The sequence below is a fragment of the Leopardus geoffroyi genome, chromosome A1, assembly GCF_018350155.1.
Source record: "Leopardus geoffroyi isolate Oge1 chromosome A1, O.geoffroyi_Oge1_pat1.0, whole genome shotgun sequence".
Taxonomy (NCBI): domain Eukaryota; kingdom Metazoa; phylum Chordata; class Mammalia; order Carnivora; family Felidae; genus Leopardus; species Leopardus geoffroyi.
The window spans coordinates 100,251,122-100,263,344 of NC_059326.1; the positions used below are offsets into that span (position 1 = coordinate 100,251,122).

General features: G+C 38.6%; 1 protein-coding gene across 1 annotated transcript in view; it reads left to right on the forward strand.

Annotated features, from left to right (window-relative positions):
- LOC123602343 (zinc finger protein 474-like) overlaps positions 1 to 11,734 on the forward strand; it is a 139,012-nt gene extending 127,278 nt beyond the window's left edge. The window contains exon 9 of the mRNA XM_045486863.1: positions 11,628 to 11,734. The gene's annotated coding sequence lies outside the window, so the exon portion shown is untranslated. The remainder of the gene's footprint in view (positions 1 to 11,627) is intronic.
- Positions 11,735 to 12,223: the final 489 nt, after the last annotated feature.

Consider the following 12,223-nt stretch of genomic DNA (forward strand, 5'->3'; position numbering starts at 1 on the left):
AGTGAACAGATTTTCCTGTTTTGATTTCTCTCTTTTTTCCCCATCCTTTATGAGTTTTTGTTTGTTTTGTTTTGTGGCATTTTTGTCTACCTCAGACAAAATTTTTTGGTCTACTTGTTGTATTTCCTAAAAAGGTTTGTTAAAGTCTCCCAAATTAGAATCTCTCTTGTTGTTTGACTAGTCCCTGAGCATACGTTCCAAATTACCTATTGATTGCAGTTTTGATGGCTTTCCATAACCTCTGGAACCAGCTCCAGAGGGGGAGAGCCGAGAAGACAATACTCAAGGGTCCTTAATGCAATGCCTATCGCGTCATCTCTTTATCTCCCTAGCTGGAGCCAGATCAGCAGTATTCTTGGCAAGGCAGACCCTGTCTCTGGAGGTAACTGCATGTCATTAATAAGCAAAGCAGTCTCTCTCTCTCCAACATTATTTATAAGATTTCCTTGATGTGATGAGGGAAATTGAAAATTCCCTGGGGAAATTCTTTGTATACACTCTGCACACTCAAAATGTCTAAACTGTTAAATGACCAAACGACTTTGACAACAGGACCTCCTTTTTCCAAGGAAGAAAGTGTGACGTGTAAAAAGGTTGAAAATGCCATGGCTTTGGAAAAGTTGTTCCAAAGCAAATTAAAATTGGAGTTTATTACACCTAGAACATGTTTGTATACGCTATGTAATTTTATACTAGCAGCCATCTCACAACAAAAGCAAAAAAGTGTGATTATTGTCACCATTCTGATGGATACCATTGAGTATCAGGGATCAGAAGGGACTCATTCAAAGTCATCTAGCCCAAGATGCAATCAGTATTGGAGTGCACACCTTATGCCAGCCAAGTTCAAGTTGCTTTCATTTTTCAATAGCAATGTCCTGAAACCTAGAGACTCAATTTCCGTAGGAAAGTTCTCCTTGGATTCCAGTCCCTGTAGCTGGTGGGATTTTGGAAGTTAATTCCTCAAGTGTAGGTGTTGAATAGATATTCGTTGGTTTTTTGTTTTTTTTTTTTTTTAAATTTTGTTTTTTCAACGTTTATTTATTTTTGGGACAGAGAGAGACAGAGCATGAACGGGGGAGGGGCAGAGAGAGAGGGAGACACAGAATCGGAAACAGGCTCCAGGCTCTGAGCCATCAGCCCAGAGCCCGACGCGGGGCTCGAACTCACGGACCGCGAGATCGTGACCTGGCTGAGGTCGGACGCTTAACCGACTGCGCCACCCAGGCGCCCCTCGTTGGGTTTTTTCTAATTAATTTTTTTTTTTAACTGAAGTCGGGTTGGCACACGTGTTACGTTACTTTCAGGTGTACAACGTAGGGATTCGATAACCCTGTGTGTTACGTTTTTCTCACAAGTGGCGCCTACCATCTGTCAACATACAACACTGCTTCGATACCATTGATTAGATACCGGTTGCTTTTAATAGAAATGTGCCGGATCTCTTCATGCTTTCTGCCACACTGCACGTCAAGAGGCCAACTTACATCCAGAGTTATGGGCTCCCTTGTCTTTGAGATTTGCTAGGGTTGATCAGTGGAAGTGCCAGTGGACCTGAGGGAGAAGCAGGGTGAGGTTCAGGCTTTTATACCCGTTTCCTCCTTGCGGGTTGATTTGAACTGGCCAGGGAGTTGAAGACCCCAACCTTCGCCCAGTTCCCTTTTTCCCTCTTCCAGTAGCAATTTCCTCCCCTTGATTTCTCAGGCATGGAGCAAAAGTGCTTTTTTAGAGTTATTTTCCCCAAGTCCTGCACCATCCCTTGGGGTTTCTCTAGGCCCTGCTCATAGCTTTGCAAGGGTCTCTTTTTAAACAATCCTCAAATTATCCAATTTGAATGTGCCAGCTGTTTTTTGCAAGAACCCTGACTGATAAACAAAACAGATTACTATTATGTTTATGGCTTAAGTAAAAAAAAAACAGGGGGTGAAGGAGCGAGTTTCCTCGCCAAGCCAAAAGCTATTCATAGACTTACATCTGATTACTACAGTTTTGGAAAGGAGTTGGCTCTTTTAATATATTCTTCATTGGGGATTACACATTTTTCTGGACCAAAATCATAATCGGATCCAAAAGATTTCTAATACTTTGTATATTGTTAATAAAATTTAACAGTAAAATGGAAACAAGAGAGAGAAAAGGAGACAACCTTTGAGTTTCCAAAGCAGAGAGAAAAAATTATGTATTATTCCTAAATCACTGTGTTGTCATGCAAACTTCCCTGGGACACCACCCTAAGAAGTCCCTTAGAAGACTTAGATCCTCCTGATTCTGATTCTTGGGGAGCTGAAGCAGGCATGGGGCACTGCAAGGGCTCACTTTGCAGAATTCAATGTAAGAAGGGACTAGGAAAGTGTTTACATGAGAAAAGAGAATTTGAAGCAAGACATTTTTAGCAGGCATCCATGCGTACATGAGGATTCACACGTGCACACACACGTATATATCACACACACACACACACACACACACACACATCTAGAAAGGCAACTCTGTGGAGAAAATGGTGTAATTCTCAGAATTCATTCTGGTGCTTGGGAACTAGATGGGAATGATGACTATTACTTTCCTTTTGAGCCTAGGGCAGGGTGATGTACTACTATGTTTGGTATTTTCCGCCAGTTGGCCACAATGTGGGTGGGTGGGAAAATAAACTTCCTTCCCGTTCTCCTCCCTATTCCCCTGCCACGGGTTAAGTTTGAATATAATGCCATAAGGAATATTATCATTCAAAAAAATAAGAAAGGAATCAAGCTACATAATTGCTTAATCAATATAGGACAGATTTCCTCTGTCAAAGTGGAGTGGAGCGTTATCTTCCAGTGGATTTGTTTTCCTGTTGTTTGTACTAGAGAAAGACTGACTGCATTTCCCTCTTTTGCATTTTCATGATAAGTAGGCGCGAAATCTAAAAATACAACGGTTGTGCAGTCCCTGAAGTGTGTGAAGTCAAGGAAAGCAAGAGTGGGTCATTTATACGAACAATTTTCAGTTTTGAAACAGTCTCTCTGTTGTCATTGCAGGTAAAGAGATAAAGTTGTCCGTAAGAAGTTTAAGTTTTAAAATGTGTGTCCTCACACAATTACTGCAGTTACTAATCCCTTGGTTTCATTTTTAGCAATGCAATGGGTATTTCTCTGGACCACCAACTTAGAGGTACAAGCATGGCCCAAGTCAATGTTACAGTGATTTGTGTACCAACCCTTGGAGGTTTAGAACAAGAAAGGTGACAGTAAGCACTTACAAACTAAAATTCCAATTGTACATTTATTTCCTCATTTCCCAAAATGACACGAAGTAACTCTGCTTCAAGTGAAAATTGATGCTTTGAAAGCCATAGGTTTAAACATATTGCTTAAAATTACAACTAGGGACGCCTGGGTGGCTCAGTTTGTTCATGATCTTAAGCCTAGTGAGTTTGAGCCCCATACAGGACTCTGTGCTGACAGCTTGGAGCCTGGAGCCTGTTTCGGACTGCCTCACTTTCTCTGCCCCTTCCTAGCTTGCTCTCGCTTCCTCTTTCTCTCTCTCTCTCTCTCTCTAATATAAATAAAAAACATTAAAAATAAATAAATGAATAAAATTATAACTACAATTGCTATTTGAACTTCAAATAGTCTATTTTTTTTTCAAATGCTATAGTAACAGCAAAGAAAAACACATGATGTTAAATGTAGAAAAGAACACTCATATGACAAGAACTTTAATATATTGGCTTGCCAATAAAATAAACAGCATAATGATCTACTAAATAAACAAAATGGCAGGTGGAAACTTCATACTAATATCAAGCAGAAGGGTGTTTGGGCTGCAAGCCTTTTATCACTTAATGATGCAGGTTAAAACCTACAGAACAGTTATAATTATTTCATATTCCTTATGAAGAAAAATATGATGGGGCACCTGGGTGGTTCAGTCGGTTGAGCGTCCGACTTCAGCTCAGGTCACAATCTCGCGGTACATGAGTTCGAGCCCCGCGTCGGGTTCTGGGCTGATGGCTCAGAGCCTGGAGCCTGCTTCCGATTCTGTGTCTCCCTCTCTCTCTGCCCCTCCCCTGCTCACTCTCTGTCTCTCTCTCTCAAAAATAAATAAACATTAAAATTTTTTTAAAATGAATAAAATACACAATTACAGAAGATAAAAGATACATTTACAGAAACATAACACTAGTGGAAGGTGACACCTCTCTTTCTTTATTGACCAAAAAGAGAAAACAGTAATTAACAGAGACACATTTGTTAAATACCCAATTTTAAAAATAATAAAATGTATATTTTTAAGGACCTATAGATATTCATATATTTATCATTTTTTTGAAACAGAAAACCTGGTAAGTTCCCCCAAGTAGAAATACTATAGGTAACATTCTCTGACCAAAATGCATTCAATGCTAGAACCAATTAAGAAAATTAGAAACAAAACAAAAACTGGGGCACGTGGGTGGCTCACTTGGTTGAGCTTCTGACTCTTGATTTCAGCTCAGGTCATGATCACAGAGTCACAGGATCCAGCTCCAAGTCAGGCTCTTTGCTGAGCATGGAGTCTGCTTGGGATTCTCTCTCTCTCTCCCTCTCTCTCTCTCTCTCTCTCTCTCCCTCTCCCTCCCTCCCTCCCTCCCTCTCTCCCTCCCCCCTCTCCCTCCCTCCCTCCTTCTGCCCCTCTCCCCCACTCTCTCTCCAAAATATAAAAATTAAAAACAAAACAAAAACTATTAAATAATTCTCAGGTTGATGAATCAATAAAATCACAATTGTCAATATGTAAAAAACATTAGTGAGACAAAAATATTTAACGTGTATACATTTATATTACTCAGAAAAAAATGGAAGTAAGTGAATAAGGTGCCATTTGTTAAGTGAGGACAGTGAAAACCAAAATAAACGTTAGGAAAACAGAAGGAAGGAATTTTTTAAAATGAGGAAAAATGCAGAAAGAGAAAAGGGATAGACTTGGTTCTGTGGGGAGGAAAAACATCAAAGACAACTAAATAAATAAATCATTTACCAATACTGCCCATGGGCTAGAACAGAAAGGAGAGGAAAGAAACACAGGTTCGTAAAGTAAGCAATGAAAAGGGAAAATGACTGCAGATGATGAGAAAATCATCATATGAAAATACTTTGCACAACACTATACCCATAACTTTTAAAGCTTGGATTTCTTTTTTTTAAGAAGAAATAAATAGACCTCAAATTGTGGGAGAAATTGGGAATGTTGTCAAAATTTCCCAAAAAGCTTCTGACACAGAAGGAGTCTTTGGTCATTTTTTGTTTCATTCTTCCAAGAAACAGATTACTCCAATATGATTTAAATTTGTTCCAGAGCAACACAAAACAAGGAATTCTCTGCAAATTCCTTTATGACACCAGCACATGGATGTGATAGTAACATCTAACAGATTCTTTCTCCCTCTCCCCCTCCCCTTCTTTCTTCCTCATAAGAATCCTTAATCTTATATTAGCAGAAAGAATTTAGAAGTACCTTAAAAGAATAATACAACGTAACCAACTGGGCTGAACTCCAAGAAGGTATACAGTTGATTTCTTGCAATAAGGCAGGTCATTGCAGATGCTAAAAGGTATCTGATTAAATTGAGGACCCATTTCTGACTTAATGAAAATTTTATTAAATTATTTAATTTTCATTATTTTAATTAATTTACTAGTTAAAAATAAAATAAATCTTTGAGCTCCCCCAAATTATAAATAAAATATTCTTATCATGGTAATAATCCAAATTTGGCAAAAGAAAAGATACTATGAGGAAAGTGGTCTTCAAAGAGTCATAAAAACACCAAAAGAAAATTAAATGGGCATGAATGAACTGATTACGAAATATTCTACAAGCATGTAAAAGAAAAGTGAACCGTTCTACTAAAGGGTATTAAATATACTTTAATAAAAATACAGGCCATGTTTTTGTTTAAGAAAAAATATTTTAAGGGTATTCATTGATTCACTTTCTTCCAAATAATCTATGATACCCACGTATTTTTTGTTCAATATTGAAGAAATGTTTTTTTTAGGAACTTGTCACTTTTTTAAACTTAATTTTAAAAAATAGATAAGGCTCAGAAAATCTTGAAGGATTAAGAAAAGAACTATAAGAATGTATATCCTACTTATTAATATATTAACATCGATAAATTAAAATGCCTAAAACAGAGGGGCACCTGGGTGGCTTAGCCAGTTAAGCATCCAACTCTTGGTTTTGGCTCTGGTCATGATCTCATGATTAGTGAGATCTAGCCCAGAGTCAGCCTCTGTGCTGACAGGGAAGAAACTTCTTCGGATTCTCTCTCTGCCTCTCTTTCTCTCAAAATAAATAAACTTTAAAAAACACAATTATCTAAAACAGAAGTGCTACAAGAGGCACAGAAGGAGTCTGAATTGAAACATAATAAAGTAGCCAGAAATAGACCGAAGGATATGTGATAGTAAAGTATTTGATAAGAATGGCATTTCACATTGGTGAGAAGATGAACAGAATTTCCACAAGTAACACTGGAATTACTGGCTAATTTGGGGGGGGGGGGGGAAACAGCTGTATTCCTAATGAGAAAATAAGTTCTAGATGAATCAAAGCTTTGAATGTATACAAAAAGTAAAAAAAGATAAGGAAAGAAAGGAATAATACGTAAAATACTAGAAGAAAATATGGTAAGGATGAATAATTTTATAATCTTAGAATAAGAAAATCTTTCTAAGGAAGATAAGTAACTTAGGATCCGTAATTATATTTTGGTAAGTTTGAATGCATTATACTTTAAAGTTTCTGTACCATGAAGTAAACTTTGAAAGTAAATCCAAAAATACAAGCCAGGAAATATATGAGAAAGAGTTAATACAAATGATATATAAAGAGTTCTAGCGTATCAATAAAACAACCACTCCAACAGAAACAGTAGTAAAAATAAATAAATAACAAAACTGGTGTTTTACAAAAGGAGAAATATAAAAACTGGTAAATGTGGAAAATAGTCACTCTCACTAATAGACAAATGGAAAAGAAATTATACGTACTATTTTTTACTCATGAAATTAGCAGATGTTTATATGACTATAGGGAACACTGAAATGTTCAAGTCTAATTGGTGGGAATGTAATTCTATAGATTTCTGGAATGTAGAGTGGGTGTATAATGTCTTAAATTAGATACCTTTGGCCTAAAAATTCTATTTCTAAGCTTTTTTCCCCAAGGAGATCATTGTATAGGTTAAATTTATATATATATATTTTTTTTTCTTTAATGTGTTAAACAATCTATAGCTGTCCCACAGTATGAAACTGATTCAACAAATTAATGTAAAAATTATAGAACATTATATATCCAATAAAACAATTATACATATCTGAATATAATTACCCAGAAAGATGTTCATGATATATATTTTGGTTGAGAAAATCAGGTTAAAAATACAAGGTGGAGAATCAACTTAGTATGAAATTATATATAATAAATTCCACCTTTGTAGATGTACCCATAGAAACATACAAACTTTTACAATCATGTATCACTTATAGTTCCATTAAATATAAGTGACAGAAACTCAGGCTAAACCAACTTAAGCAGAAGGAGAATTTTTGGGCTCAGCCAAAAAGTACAGCGTTCTGGTTTGATTTGAGGCTAATCTTTTTCAAGGCTTGAAACAAGGTTGTCAGGAAGAGCCAGCTTTTCTCTGTTTCCAAGTTTCTGCCCTACTTCCTTTCTGGTGGATCTGTTTTCAGAACGGTGTCTCCCCTCATGGTGACAAAATGGCTGCCACCGCTTTTGCAACTCCTTCCCACTTCAGTACTAACATGAAAGAGAAAGTCTTTTCCTGATTACCTAATTGAAAGCTCTAGGTACCTTGAGCCTGGTTACCTAAGTTGGGACATGTGCACATACCCAAATCAACACTGTTACCTGGAAGGTAACACAGTGTGGTGTGCTGTGTCTTATGTTCTACCATATATGCACATGTATATTCATATAGCCATATATTCATATATCATAAACCTATAGCATGTAGCTTGAGCATTGGGTGAGGCGGGGCGGGGGGGGGGGGGGGAGGGAGGAGAGGAGAGGGGAGGGGAGTGTCCCTGAATAAAATTGGTGGTAAGATTACCTGGAAAAGGATAGGTGAATGTTGAATCACTAAAAAAGCAAAGAAAGTTTGTCTCTTCATGATGATGTTTTTGGACATTTTTTTTTGGCCTACTTTTGCATATTATTTGAGAATTTACCAATTTTTAATTAGTACAACAATGGAAAACTATTATCATAAAGCATTGTTATATTTAGACAGACAAGTCTTTTTTCAACGTAAAATAAAATATGTAGATATTTCTATAAGTCATGCTGTTTTTGCTCTTTTGCATCTCTGCCTTGTCTTTCCCTTGCTTAGTTTTGTTTCCTATAAACCTCTTGCTATTATTTCTTTCTGTTACCATTTTTTTTCCTTTTAAAGGAGAGCACACTTGAGTGCATGCAAGTGGGGGAGAGGCACAGAGAGAATCTTTTTTTTTTTTTTAACGTCTATTTTTATTTTTGAGACAGAGAGAGACAGCATGAACGGGGGAAGGGCAGAGAGAGAGGGAGATACAGAATCGGAAGCAGGCTCCAGGCTCCGAGCCATCAGCCCAGAGCCCGACGCGGGGCTCGAACTCACGGACCGTGAGATCGTGACCTGAGCTGAAGTCGGACGCTTAACCGACTGAGCCACCCAGGCGCCCCGGAGAGAGAGAATCTTAAACAGGCTTCCAGCCCAGCCTAGAGCCCAATGGGGGATTTGATCCTACAACCATGACATCATGACCTGAGCTGAAATCAAGAGTCAGCCACCTAACCAACTGAGTACCCAGGCATCCACTGTTAACCTTTCCATTTCTGTGTTCCAAGCTTCCAAGATCACAGCCAAAAAGAAAAAAAAAAAAAAAAATCTGTACAAAACATAAAGCTCTTTACCCTAGGAAGTATTTCAGAGAAAGAAGCAGCAAAGTGAAGAAGTAGGTGGTAGTCCCAGAATGTTTAAAGGCAGCATTCGGAGGCTCATTTTGAATTTATGTTTGCATAGCAGACATAATTTTCTGCTTTGCTTGGAGATTCATGGGTGGTTGGTTGCTGGAGGGAAGGATGGCTTTCCAAAGCCTAGTTGATGCTGCCTTCTGTGAATCGTTAATTTACATCAGTGCCTCAGATACCTTCATGTGCACCTGAGTCACAGAAGGATCTGCTAAACTGCAGATTCTGACCCAGTATGTCTAGGTTGAGACCCAAGATTCTTCACTTCTCACAAGCTCCCAAGGGATGTTAATGCAACAAGACTATGGGCCAGACTTTGAAAAGGAAAGTTTGGATGACATTTTCCTATCTGTGAAGTAAAAACCCAAGCCAGCTATATTCTGCATGTTTTTATTAAAATTAATATTACAATATATATTTTTAACTATTCCAGGTTTATTTGTATATGCTGGTATTTTTCTATTTAGGGTTAATTTTTTTTTTTAAATCACCAAAATTTGATTCTCTGTTACCTCATTTTAAAAGAAGGCAAATACTTCGACTCTCTCCCCCAGTCTCTAATATAAAATCCCAAATCTGTTTTTACATGTATTCCATAAGGAAAAAGAAATGCTCTCTCGCCATCTTAAATGCTATTTTTCTTGTTCTGGAACCAAAGATTACTCACTTCAACTTCGAGTTACACTGGGGTTATGGAAAATCCCTTATTATTTTTTTAATGTTTATTTATTTTTGAGAGACACAGAGACAGAATGAGAGTGGGTTAGGGGTAGAGAGAGAGGGAGACACAGATTCCAAAGCAGGCTCCAGGCTCTGAGATGTCAGTACAGAGCCCGACATGGGGCTCGAACTCCCAAACCATGAGATCGTGACCTGAGCCAAAGTCAGACACTCAACCGACTGAGCCACCCAGGCGCCCCAGGAAAATACCTTATTGTTTGAGATTTCAACAATGTGCTCCAACAAGAACAAACTGAAGAACTTGCTTTATTGCTTCGAACCAGCAGAAGGAGCAAGGTGCAAAGAACTTCTCTTGAAGAAAAAGTATTTTATTTTACTTTATTTATTTATTTTGAGAGAGAGGGAGGGAGGGAGGGAAGGAGGGAGGGAGGAAGAGAAATCTATCGGGGGAGAGGAGGAGAGGGAGAAAGAGAGAGAATCTCAAGCAGGGTCCATACTCAGTGCAGAGCCTGACAAAGGCTTCAATCCCACAACCCTGGGATCATGACCTGAACTGAAATCAGGAGTCATGCTGAACTGACTGAGCCACGCAGGCGCCCACGTTTAAAACTTAGATTCCCCCTGTGCAAAATGGTGACTCCTCTTCCTCACTGTGAAACCGTGTGACCTTGGGCAGCAGACATAGCCTAGACCTAGTTTTCAACGCCAATAGCAACTGAAAGCCCAAGCCATTTAATCTGTCAGAGGCAAATGAATTCACTTTGGATTACAAACATTTTTAATGATTTTTAATGATGTTTATGTTTTTAAATTTCACATACCCTCTCCAACTCCAGGCCCTTTGCCAGTCCCTCTTGGCTCTGCTAAGATTGATGGAATCTGGGAATCAAGGTCAAGGACAGGAGTCTTCTTTGTTCAAAAGGAGTGTGTGTGTGTGTGTGTGTGTGTGTGTGTGTATGTGTAAAACAGAAACACCCCCTTCCATACCTCCATTGGTTTGTATGCCTTTCTTTCAGCTTGCTCCAGGAGCCAAATTTGCTTTTGGCAACTCCAGTAGAAAATTCCAAAATGGTAGCTGTGTGAGAATTTTAACTTAGGTTTCAGCGTCTCACTTGCCCTTGAGTTCCTGTGTCTCTTTTTGAATATGGCCTTCCTGGTGGGTGGGCCATGCTGCTATCTCCCTTGGGCCCCCTTGCTGCTATCTTGACTGCATATACAGCTAACTTATCTTTTGGAAGCTTAACTGGACTTTATCGTCTGTACTCAGCACCTACAACTACCTACGTTCTTCTCTGTCTCCTTGAAGACCACTGGTTCCGTATTTTTCACATTCTTACTTCTTTAGCTATGCCTCTGTGACAGTTACTGGCACTTGCTAAGAAGATAGAGTGATACAGTAACATAGAAATTTATAGCAACAAAAATCATGTTGATGGAGTACCGTATGACCACAACCTACATTTATTTTGGCCAGAGACATACAGTTTTGGTAACCCCAAACATCTCCTCTTTAAAGCCTTCTTACATAGTAAACAACTTCTTTTTTTTAATGTAAAATCATGACACTTGTTTGATAACGGATAGCAGGTTGAGGTTGGCCATTGGTACACACAGCAAAAATCCTAACATGCAGGTTTAGCATTCAGCCTTGCTGACCTGATGACAGGAACAGGGCTGGCTACAATATCCTCCTGAGGCTTGCAGATCCCCTCACACTCCTTTGTCCAGGCCTCAGGCACCTTGGTGACCCTACCGGACTTACAGAGTTAATGTCTCTAGCATTGTATACAGACAGAAAAACAAGTCTGGCGTATGGATGTGACTAAGTTTTAAATGCATAGGAAGAAAGTTATGCTTTAAGTTTTCACTGATCTTGGGGTACAAAACTTAAGCTTTGGGAGAAAACCAAAAAATTCAAGTATGTTTTGAATAATCATTTATTCTAGAGCATCTGGCAAACATGAACTTGGAAGTCTGGGAGAACCTCCATGTGAACAATGGCCACTTTCCAAAGAACAATAAGGGACATATATTTTAAAAGCATCAACAGAAAAGCACGAACCACAATCGTCTGCAACACGAGTAATGAGTGCAGGAATTGTAAAGGACGGTGATAATAAGTGGAAGGTTATGCCTTTAAGTCTTGCCAGTGAAACCCAATTTAATGAAATGAGGCTTTAATTATAAAGCCAAAGATGACTTTCTCTTCTATTTTTAATTTTATGGATGAGAAGCCGCAGAAATATGAAAGAACCAAATAAAGGCATCAAGTAAGAATAACGTCAACTCCTTTCCTTACCCTGGTTGGTGGGGGGTTGGGGAGTTTGAGAGCAGAGGGTTATTTGGCAAGCAATAGATAAATAGAAACAAACTGCAAGTTGTCTGCTTTGCCTTACGTGGCAAAATGCACCACGAAGACACAACTGAACGAGTCTGAGTTGATAAACATGGAGGCAATTACTGCTCTTACTTCTTGGCTTATAAAGCACATCCTGCTTAATAGAAGGTGTTGTGCTGGAAAGCAGAAAGCCCATTACAACCC